The 12,378-nt window shown below is 39.3% G+C and overlaps 1 protein-coding gene across 1 annotated transcript in view; it reads left to right on the top strand.

Moving 5' to 3' along the window:
* Nucleotides 1-12,378, top strand: part of MEDAG (mesenteric estrogen dependent adipogenesis) — a 557,632-nt gene that overhangs the window by 305,505 nt on the left and 239,749 nt on the right. The gene's annotated exons all lie outside the window — the stretch shown is intronic.

The following is a 12,378-nucleotide window of genomic DNA, read 5'->3' as shown; positions in this document are numbered from 1 at the left end:
AATGTGGATCCTCGAACATCTACATTTATGGTAGGTACAAAACTGTACTTTTCTGTACCATACAGCAGTACTGGTCACACCACTGTCTTGTACACCTTACTTTTCAGCTTCTTTCGCATTCTTCTGTCATAGACTACACCTGATACTCAATGCCGGTTGACTCCAGCCTCTCTGATTGTAGCTTTGACCTCTTCATTCACACTACCCTTCTCCTCAACCACCCCTCCCAAATACTAGCTGTTTACTTGTTCCACTATCTTCCCTTCTATCTCCATTCTCAGCTTCTTCTGATTTCCCCAATTTGCTGAAATTACCATTGTCTTATCTATACAGATACCTCAGGATGGATGATGGCAAGATCATTAAACGTAAATGAACTAAGTGACTGACTACATACTAGCATGCTCTCACTCTGGCTGCTCACTGAAAATGGCTCTCTTGCTTGCACGTGCTCAGTACTTGCATGCATAAGCTGACTCACTGGAAAGCTTCTTAAAGATATATCACACACACTGATCTACAGCTCTAAATGCTTGCAGTATACAAAAAGGATAGTTTATATACTAGCCCATAGAATGACACTTATGATAAAAAATGTAGGATTGTGTTTTTCTATTATTGTCTCTTTTTTAATAACAAAACTTAATATATTAGAAGAATGTATTATGGAATGTTTGAATCTTAAAAGGGAAGATGTTTCAGATGGTTGTTCAGTTACTGTTAGACATAACATTTAAGAAAACAATAGGACTGATTCTAACAGTAATACTAGATTAAAGAGTATCAAATATATAAGGGTAAATATAAATGTTCTATTGTATGATATTCTATAATAGCTGTTAGATATATATTTAGAGATTTATAAATGCATGTACTTCTGTTTGCTAGTTAGATGTATATGCACTTCTGTTGCTATGATACATGTAGGAATAATGTAGTCAGATGCATACATTTCTGTTTGCTAGCACACATATATTAAAGGGTTAAACTGCTTTCATCTAAAATGACAGCATTCTTCATGAATGTTCAGGTTCTGCTACAGCTTGAGAAAAATGCTGATAAGGATAATGCCTTAAAAAGGGCATTCGGCTGAATGTACACTGTCTGCTACAAGCTTCAAGAGAAACAGATAAGGACCCAGATGCAAGAATCAACACACTTCCTAGACTGTTACATAATTCACCTTGAAAAAGAACACAAAGAAGCTTATTAACAGACTGCATGACATTAAGTGCGGGGAGTATCAAAAGACTGCTTTCATACAGAAACATTCTCAAGCAGGAAAGACTCCCTAAAAGTTTAATAAACAGATCAGAAAATACTGAAGTAATGACTTTTGAGAGTTCCCAAAAGGCTACTTTCATAAGAATGTATATATGTGAGATGTGATCTGATTTCTTGTTAGATCTGAGCACTGGAGAGCCTTTATGCTGTATGAAGAGCAACTCTGAAGACATTAAAACTGTAAACTGTACAGTATTGTACGTATCGTCTGTTATATAGACACGTTATTTTAGTAGTTCTCCACAAAAAAGTTAATAATAATATACAGCTGAGAAGGCTAATAGTCAAACGTTTATGTGCACTAACCAGACTTTTTTTTTTTTTTTTTTTACAAGGCATTAAATCAGCAAGCTTTTAGTTTTAGCATGTAAAAGCTGCTTTGCATTTATTTCTACTAGGCACCAACACAGAAGCTGCAGTCGGCGTATCAGTAAGTAAGACAAGACTGTCATCATTCATTTTTTATAACTTTTCAATAGGATTATAGCTGAAATATAAAATTTAGGATTATAGTACAAGACATAGTATACAAACAGAAATAGAAAGAAATCAGAATAAGTAACTATGTATATAGTCAAAGAATGTAAATATGTCTACAACAGTGGGAGGATGGCACAGTGGTTAAGGTGTTCACCTTATAGGCACTAGATTCAAGGTTTGATTCTCACATGGGGTAATTGGCTGGGCTTAAAATGGCCCATAAAGGTAGTAAACCTGGTGCTAATTTACAAACTTATGATCCTTTGAACAACTTTACAGACAGTAAATAAAGTAGAATAAATATAAAATCTTATGACCTGTAAATTAATAAATATGAAAATAACAACTGACTTCTTCCCTATAGTAAACCAGGGAGATAATGTAAAGTACAAGGAAAGATTATCGTAGAGGTATTCCGTTTGGTCAACTTACAGTAAAGTTTCTGAATACCTGGTTAACTTTTCTTATTCATAATAACTCACTGGCAGGCTTTTTTAAGATGATGCATACTAAAAATGAGACACATTAATATGAAGCAGAGGCATGAGCTTTGCAGTGCAAGTCTGATGGAGAGTTTGAGGTGTAGTTTGTTAATCTTTTACAGCAAACTAGAAATACACTATTCCATGGTAAATGTTTTAAGGTTATTTCATTAGTTATTTTTTTATTTGATTCAAAAGTTTTGTCCATAGCTGAAGATTTCATATTGTTATATGTGAAGTATATTATAAGTTCTGTATATAAGATTTCATTATATATGTGTTTCCCCCCTCATATAAATGTTTGGTTTTAAATGCATATCTATTAATATTAATGTATTGAATAATCCAGTAAGGGGGAAGTCTGTTCAAATACTTGCAATTACATAAAGCTCAAATAGTATTTGTAGAGCAAACACATTTACTTAATAAAGATGTAAATAAACTTTCATTAAAGGATTATTTGCTTTTAGCAGGTTTTGGCTTTCGGGCTAAAAGAAAAGGCACCCTAATTTTATGGAAGAACTCACCAGTAATGCCAAAAATAAAATATACTTATGTTGATAAAAATGGTATGTTAAGCGTTGTTATAATTGAGTGGAACAGAAAACTGTATACATTGGTGAACTCTTACTGGATTCCAGGGGTTGGAACTAAAGATGCAAAAATTACTTGGACACTATAGTGTATTACATGAAAAGTGAAGTCATAATGGCTGGTGATTCTAACTGTATTTTATCAAATATTCCACATCAGGTAGAAATAACACATAACCCACAAACTCAGTGTACCACTCAACCACAGCCCATAAGGCATAACAACGTACCCAACACTCTAGTCATAGGTGACTCTGTAGTCAGGCACACTGATGTTCCACTCACCAGGCTAAACAAGGAGAAAGTTACTGTCAGCTGCCTGTCGGGTGCCAGGATCTGCCACATAACGTACACACTCAGGTCACTCCACAACAAGTGCAAATATGACTCTGTCATTGTCCATGTTGGTGTGAATGACCTGAGCTGTACCTCCCTGGACTACATGAGAAGAGACATGGAAGAGCTCTCTGATCTTGTAGCCCATAAAGGTATGACCCTAGCCCTAAGTAGCATCCTGCCGTCACCCAGAATGATACCACAGTACAAGGACAAAATGATTGATTTCAACAATTGGCCAAGCGTCTGGTGTCATTCTAAGGGGATCCAGTATCTGTCTGCCTGGGATGACATGATCGAGAGACCACGATGGTTTGCCAGAGATGGCTTGCACCTGTCGCTATTGGGATTCCGGATACTGGCTAAGGTTCTTGCCACCCCTATAGTGCCTTTTTTAGGCAAGGTTCAAATGACAAATTCACCACTGTAACAGGTACAAGCAAGCAAAATATGGGTAATGCTACTCAATGTTAGAAGTGTAAACCTCAAAATGCATTCACATGAGGCACTCCTTAAAATGGAGAACATCAACATCTGTGCAGTGGCAGAGATCTGGTTCAAGGCTCCAGAGAGCACCCCAGATTACCAGGCTGTAATTCATACCACACCTTTCGGCCACCTAACCTAGACCAAAACACTAAAGCCAGAGGCGTGTCCATATTCATTAAGGATATCCACACCTCCAGGCTAGTTGCTCAGCATAATGCATCCGAGATTATCCAAGTGCAACTAACTCTGGGCAAGACCGCAATCCAAACTGTAACTTGCTAAAAGATCCCCCACCATGCCCCAGGATTCCCACTCCTCATTTCTTGATACACACTGGAAAATATTAGGGTACAACCCAACACCCTAATAATGGGCGATTTCAACTACCCCACCATTAACTGGGAAAACTACTCATGTACCAACTCTTTTGCTCAACATTTTCTGGAATTCATAAATTCCAACGTTTTGGATCAACTTATCCACACACCCACCAGGGGCAGCAATATCCTAGACCTGGTCATTACCAACATAGATGACTGGTGTTCCACACCAGAGGTAAACTCCTCGTTGGTTAGATCTGACCACAAGCTAATCAGCCTAGACATCCACATCCCACCCCCACCCTACATTAGGGAAACCACCATAAAAAATTTCTCCAAACCCAACTTCATGCTTCTTAAGACAGAAGTGGCAAACATCACGACACCCATGCAGACGGAAAATAGAGATGTACAACTGCTGAATTCTACACAAATGCACTTTATAAGCACTTACACAAGTGCATGGATCGTGCTATCCCTAACAGAACCAAGATGCTATCCTCCAAAAAAAGGAAGCCAATCTGGTGGTCCCCTGCCATAAACAAACTCTACAACAGAAAAAGAAACTGTTGCAAAAAAAGAGTAAAATCCAATGATTGGATGAACTCCCTGGTCAGCCTCAGTAGGAAGCTGAGATCCCTCATAAAATCCTCCAAAGGTAGTTACGAAAACAAAATCGCCACTGATTCTAAAGACAACCACAAAGCATTCTATAGCTATGTCAAGAATCTCAGTGGCAACACTCAGATCTGCTCTGAGTTACAGCACAATGGCACTAGATATACAGAACCAACTGATATTGCCAACATCCTGGCAGATAGGTTCAGTGCTAATCCCCCCCCCCACCCCCTAAAGGGCCCATCTCTATACCGGAAAAATGCAAAGTTCCTGTAATCATGGTTGCACAGGTAAAAACCACACTCTCCAAAGCCAAGAACACAGCATCCATGGGACCTGACAACATCCCAGGCTACGTTCTACATTATCTACAGAATGAACTGGCACCCCACCTAAGCACCATGTTCAATCATAGTCTCACCTCAGGCTTTGTGCCCACTGAATGGCAGACAGCAACGTTTATCCCACTCCACAAAGGGGAAGCCACCACGGACCCCGGGAACTACCGCCCCATTAGCCTAACGAGTCTGGTCTGCAAGGCCATGGAACGTATCATTATGGAACTTGTAAACAAAGATATTGGTAATCTCCAAACTCTGGACCCCACCCAGTTCTGGTTTGTAAAAAGCAGATCATGTCTCTTAAACCTGATGGACTTCTTTGAAGCAGTCACCAAAGCTGTAGACGAGGGTAAGGTAGTTCACACAGACTATCTAGATCTCTCCAAGGCTTTCAACACCATCCCCCACTCTGGAATTATAGATAAACTCACTAAACTGGGTATAAATCCCTATGTCACAAGATGGGCGGCCAACTTGCTCACTGACAGAACCCTGTGAAAGTAGCAGACTCCAAATCTGACTTCAGACCAGTGACAAGTGGAGTACCACAGGTTTCAGTCCTGGGTCCTCTCCTGTTTGGTATCTACTTTTCTGAAGTACAGGCTAACACAGAAGGTCTTTGGCTAACAAAGTTCGCAGATACTTCTATGATACTTGATTTCTTGCCTATGAAGCATTAAAAATCAGTTATTGTTTTAGCAGTTTTTGAACTTGAAACATGTTAGTTAATATTGCAGAGTTAGCATACTGCATTCCAGTTAATAAATCAAGAAAAAGCTAAGATACCTCCCTGGTTATTTAAAAGCTTAAAACATTCCTTCCGTGGTTAGTGGCAGTAAATCACTGGAATTATTTCAAAGACAAGATGGTGATACAGCAGCTCCACTTTCTAATGTTATCAGAAGAAGGCTGTGCTATCAAAACATTAGCCTTGGCCCAGACTTGTTTGGTTGATGGAGTGGCTAACTCATTTTTGAGGAGTATTTCCCATGTGCCTCTGTTCTCCATTTGGTAGTGTAGCTTATGACACCCATACACTGGCCCAGCAATCAAGGAGCCTCATTACTCACCACTAACACCAGTGAGGGGCGTCCATATAGGGAAAGGATAATAAATACATGCACGGTAAAGTACAATTTCCCTTAAAAGCATACAGTGATCACAGTCAGTCTGGGGCTGGTTTCTCCCTTTCTGTCCAGGTCCCCAGTAAGACTCCCCACTGGCACAGCTATAGGGTCCAGAGCTCAGCCTAGTGGGCAAGCTAAAACCTCCAGTGCTCTGTCTGTCCTATCAGTGCTTCATGTCCCTGCCCAAGTAGCTGACACACTCACACACTTTGAGATAAGAGTTATATACAGCCACACAGACAGTCCTGGGGAAGGCTGGCACAGGTTCTCCAGCTGTGCCCCTTTTACCCAGACTATACGGTAGTACCACTTGCCACCACCTACAAATATTTATCAGCTACTTAAAGGCCCTTATTAAAGGGTGTCCAATTATTACTGTGCAATATTATTATCCAAATGGTAGTGCAACCAAACAGTCAAGACTTATTTGGAGTGACTTGGTACAGTATCACTATATACATGCAATGTACACTTAGAGCTTAAATTATCTCTACACAAAACTGCCACAGTTGAAAGGTTTAAAAATATTTAATAATAAATATGAAACACAAGACAATACTTCTTAGTACACAGTGATAGTCAAGAGTTCAGAGATCACAGAGAAATGTTTAAAATAAAGTAGAAAAGTTCTGACATCACAGAAAAACACTTAGAAATAGCTAGGAATTAGGAAGATTAAACTAAGAGAAACACTGAAGTCTAAGATCGTACTTAAATATAGATATGGGCAGTGCTGGTGATGTTGGATGTTCTCAAGACAAATGCTCTAATGCTTTCATTCTTTCTCACCTTAAATTGATAACACAGTACCACTGATTCATTTCAGATTACATCATTTCTTTCTGGTTACCAGGCTAACAGAACTCAGAGGTTAATGATCCTATTGATCTTGCAGCTGGCCAAGAAGCCAGGGTAATAAAAGAAATTATACATGCAAATTCTAGCCATTAACTCTGGCCTCAAAACAATAGGCAGGATGCCTCCCACTAGACATCTTGGCTCCAAATTTTGACATCAAAGAATTGACTTACAAAGTTTGTTACAGCAGAGTGCACTGTTACATTTTTGCAGTTCAGTATCCAATGCAGTCTTTTCACATTTAAGAGAACAAGCCTGTGGCTTACATTAATATTTACAAATGACAGAATTATCTACAAAATTCTATCTGGCTAAGCTGGCAGCCTTCACCTATCTTCAAATAGCTGATGGGTAATCTGAAGGAGCCAGGTTTTGCATCTTACTTAAGGTCCTCACTTTATTCTCTGATTTCAGGAATTACTTTGCAAAAATTAGCTGCTTGATGTTGGAGTTCTGTAATGGCGACGTAGCTAATTTCTTTTTGTTAACTCCGTCCAAAATATAAGGGGACACTTTGAGAAATAAAACACTCTTTTATTTGTTAATGTATCAACAGATTATTTATCTTAAATTGTAGTCTTTGCTAACAGTTTGTTATAATAGAAAAAGACCAGCTCTGACAGCAAATTTAAGTATTTGGTATCCAGCAAAAAGGCACTCACTGAAAAACAGCACAGAATAGATATGCTGTCATTGGTCTTATCTGGAAGTTCTTCAGAATAACAACCATCGTTGTTCACCATTTAAATACCTTTAAACCTGACACACAAATCACATGAGAAACCCTTGATCATATGACAAAAACAGCTTCCGTCATGTAGAAGTCTGAGTGATAAGACAGACAAAAGTCCTAAATATGTTAAATGTGCCTCTGTGGCTTCAACTTCAGAGTTACTTCACTACCCCATGTCCCAAGTATGTGTCTCCATCCAGCTGTTTTCACTCTACAAAAAGCGAAACAACCACATATTTCTTCTGCAACAGCAGCAGCAGTCAGACTTATCATATTGAACTACCTAAAGAACTTGCACAGCTGAATTTCACTTGCAGTTGGCAAGAAGTACACAAGCAACAAAAAAGTTAAATCTGTGGAAAGCAATATGCAAATAACTTAATTTAAGTCTAGTTTGCATTGTTTTGTAGTGTTGAATCTGCTGGAAGGATATCCCCATCCCCCACTCATTCACCCACACTCATAGGCCTTTTTACTAATGAAGGTGAAACTACATTAACACTTCAGCATATTTCACTCTTATCAGTGTAACATATCCCTGGAAAGACATTGGAAAGCCCATAAATGTAAAATTAGATGCAGTGACTTGAGACAAGTAGTTCAGACAACTTGTCTTTTGCATCCATGAACATCCCACCTCACTGATTGCTTATGGTGGTAAACCATCTGGGGGGTTCTTCCTGCTCTGTTCGCTCCACTTCCTTACCCATCCCCCATATCCCACCCTCCCCAAGCACCTCCACTCTTATCCTAAGCAAACCAGTCCCCCTCATTTCTGTGATCCAGTTATATGCAACCCAACCTTGTTCACACCCACATTTCATGCACAGTTTACTTTATTTATCCAAACTTATCTGCTCTTCCTTACATCCATCCCCTTGAACTCACATGCCCACTACTGTACATTTCTGCATCTTACTCTACTCTGCCATCACAATACAATCAACACCTCGAACTATTTTAAATTAACTTCAGTCTTACCACCTTCTCTTCTACTATACACACAAACTAGCATTACATCATAATTTTACCACTGACCAATCACATCAACCCCCACCAATCCTTATCACAAACTGCAAGGTAAAACACCTAACCACATTATCAAAGCCCACTCTGAAGTCAAAACATTCCAACCTTACTTTCAACTGCACACATATCACATGATAACAGTCTTTATTTACATCTGTACTACATTCAAACACACAAATTCCACTTTTATTATTTTTAAACCCACTATCACACTTGACATGCTCCTCCTAACTTGCCTAGCCTTTTTAGTCTTAATTCTCAACCTCACCACTGCTATATCTTTGCATACCCCACATACCAATGCACATCAACAACCTCCTCTAACCCTCTCCCCAATAAACGACACAGCTTCTCACATATCCCCTCCCAGCTTTTCTCCTATACCCTTCCATTCTATTCAAATTACAAACTGGCCTCCTCACCTCCTATGAAACCACAGTTGACACTAGTACTCTCACCTAGGAATAAAAAACACTTCCCATGATGGTACGCATCCCTCATTTACCTATCTACTCAAATGTGGAGACATACATCCTAACCCTGGCCCACCCTCTAATCCTAACCACAAGAGTAACCCCAAAGACTTAAACATGCTTACACTTAACCTTAGAAGTATATGTAATAAAATAGCCCCACTGCATGCCTGGATTGATCAAAATAAATCTGACATACTAGCCCTTACTGAAGCATGGCTACATCCCAATGTAAAAGACTCAGAAATAATACCTTCAAACTTTGCAATAACCAGAAGAGATGGATCTAAAAAAAAGGGGAAGGGATAGCACTTCTATATCCCTCTACACACAACATCACACCCTGTACTCGTAATATACCCATATTTTCTAATGCTGAGGTACTAATCTCCTTTTTGAACCTTAATATATCAAAAAGAATTTGCATAATAGTAATATATATCCCACCAGGTAACAATATACCAGTGTTGGAAAATATTTTATCCTGGACATCCCAAACAATAAACCTTGAAACAATAATCTTGGGAGATGTAAATATAGATTGGCAAACCATAGCTTCCAACTCCCCCACAAACAGTATAAATCTGTATGTTTTTTCTCAGCTTATCAATGCTTCAACAAGATACAACAAATACTTTGCCTCCCAATCCACCCTAGACTGGATCCTAGTATCCCACCCTGCAAATCACCCCTCTTCTGGTACATTGCCTAGCTCCCTGAGTGATCATCTACCAGCTTACTCCCTTGAAACAAACTCCCAACAACTAAGAGTACACACTATAAAATCAGTTAAGAACTCAATTAATTTTTGTCAGCATAAATTCAACCATCTCCTACATGAAATAGACTGGACACCCCTTAAACAACTCCCCCTTAATGATGCTGTACTACACGTTAATAACACCTTCCTTCACATACTTAATACCCCAGCTCCCATTCATATGAAAAGAATCAAAAAGAACTCAGCACCATCGCTCTCTAAGGAATGTAAACACCTGATGAAGCAAAGGGACCTAGCTTGGTCAACCTGGAAACAAAACAAAAATGAACAAAATCATGTTAATTTCAAAACACTATGTAACAAAGTGACAAAACTAATCAACAGAGATAAGAAGTCATATTATTCCCAGCTTCAATTCCAGCATAAAATCAACCCCAGTAAATTTTGGCACTCCATATCTTCTCTACTTAACCCTGGAAGAAATGGAGAGCACACCCTATCACCTGATACCTCTCCATCACAAATAGCCGAAAACTTTAAAAGCACTTCATAAAATCAATTTCAGACCTACTAACTTAACACCCCTAATGCTGGAACCCCCACAGTTCAACCTATCCAGACACTGACCTCAGGCCATCAACTACTTCTAACCCTGTCATTACTAACCCCCATACTCAACAAAATGTCATACAAACCCCATTTTCATTTCACCCCGTACCCACTGACACCATTAAGAAATTGCTACAAAAACTAAAACCCTGCTCTACTTCAACTGACAATCTCCCCCCATACTACCTCAGACTGGCTGCTGACTCAGTTGCCTACCCAATCAGTAGCCTTATAAATAGATCTTTATCTGAATCAGAAGTACCTACCATATGGAAACAATCTCACATCACCCCGATCCACAAAGGAGGCGACTCTTTTGATCCATCCAATTTCCGTCCTATATTCATCTCGTTACCCATATCCAAAATTCTCGAGAGAGGTATCCATCAGCAGATAATGCAGTATGTAGTGCAAAACAATTTTTTAACCAAAACACAACATGGCTTCCGACCTAACCACAGCACAGCTACAGCCCTATTATCTTTTACAGACACCGTGAACAAGGCCAGAGATGCAGGATGCTATACAGCCTCAGTATTCCTTGATCTCTCTACGGCTTTGACACAGTGTCTCACCCATTACTTTTGAGCACACTGTCTAACTTAGGCTTCACACATAACACAGTAAAATGGTTTCAGAGCTACCTCAAGGATTGTAAACAAGCAGTGAAATGGTCCAACAAACTCTCACCCTTTCTCCACAACCCTACTGGAGTCCCCCAAGGCTCCATTCTAGGACCCCTACTCTTCAACATTTTCACAAACAACCTTCACACTGCCCCTCACCCTGGGACCCTGATTCAATAAGGCTGATGATTCCACCATAATCTGCACTGCTCAAACACTACTCTCATAAACTCAACAGTCCTTTACAGCAGTTGAATCCTGGCTAAGAAATGCCCAACTCTTTCTTAATCCGAAGAAGACAAAACCAGTACTCTTTCATCCCCAAAACATCTCCCTTGTCACTGATCATTTCAATATCCTTGTATCTGACAACAGTGACATAGAAATGGAACAGGAAACCAAAACTTCTAGGTGTTATCATTGACAATAAACTTTCACTTGACCCCCATATACAGCAAAATATAAAGAAAACTCATCAAAAACGGGGACTCTTACATAGAAACAACATTTTTTTTTACTGCAGCAACCAAAACTACCCTTGCAAAAACATTTTTACTTCCCTCTCTTCTGTACGGCGTCCCTATCTTAACTAACTTACAAAATTCTACCATATGCAAGTAGGAACAGTACTACAACAAAGTTTGCCACAAACTATAAATATCACACACACCACACTAAACCTCTCCTAGAATTAAACTGGCTTGAACTACCCAACCAACTTGCCTTTATTCAGCTAATCACCTTGCACAACCTTATTTTCAAGCCTACTGCCTGCCCTGCACTAGCCAGTCTAGTCGCACCTTACACACCAAATCGATCCCTACGATCAGAAGACAAAAATCTCTTAGCTATCTCAAAACCCACAAGAAAACCTGGTCACTCTCTGTATTCGTACTCTGTTTCTACACATTGGAATTCACTACCTCTAGCTACCAGGTTTATTCCTGGCCTAACCCATTTCAAAGCCTCTTTAAAAAAATCATCCAAAAAATGCATGGCTCTGCTCCTGCATAAAGCCTGCCTAATGCTCATAGCTTCCTCTTCTCTCACATTTCAATCCCTCACAGACTGCAAGATCCTAAAGCTCTTCCATCTCCTTCCCTGCTTCTATACCATATTCTTAAGCTGCTGCTCAGGCTTTTATTGCTTCTGTCCTTCTTAACTCTCTGGAGCTACATGTCTGCATCATTAATGTTCTGGCTGCTATTTCTACATCATGTATGATGAGAGTGACTTATCGTCTGTAATGTTTTAACTGT

This window comes from Protopterus annectens, chromosome 5.part1 (assembly GCF_019279795.1).
Source record: "Protopterus annectens isolate FY-2018-M chromosome 5.part1, PAN1.0, whole genome shotgun sequence".
Taxonomy (NCBI): domain Eukaryota; kingdom Metazoa; phylum Chordata; order Ceratodontiformes; family Protopteridae; genus Protopterus; species Protopterus annectens.
This window is presented reverse-complemented; position numbering and strand designations above follow the sequence as displayed.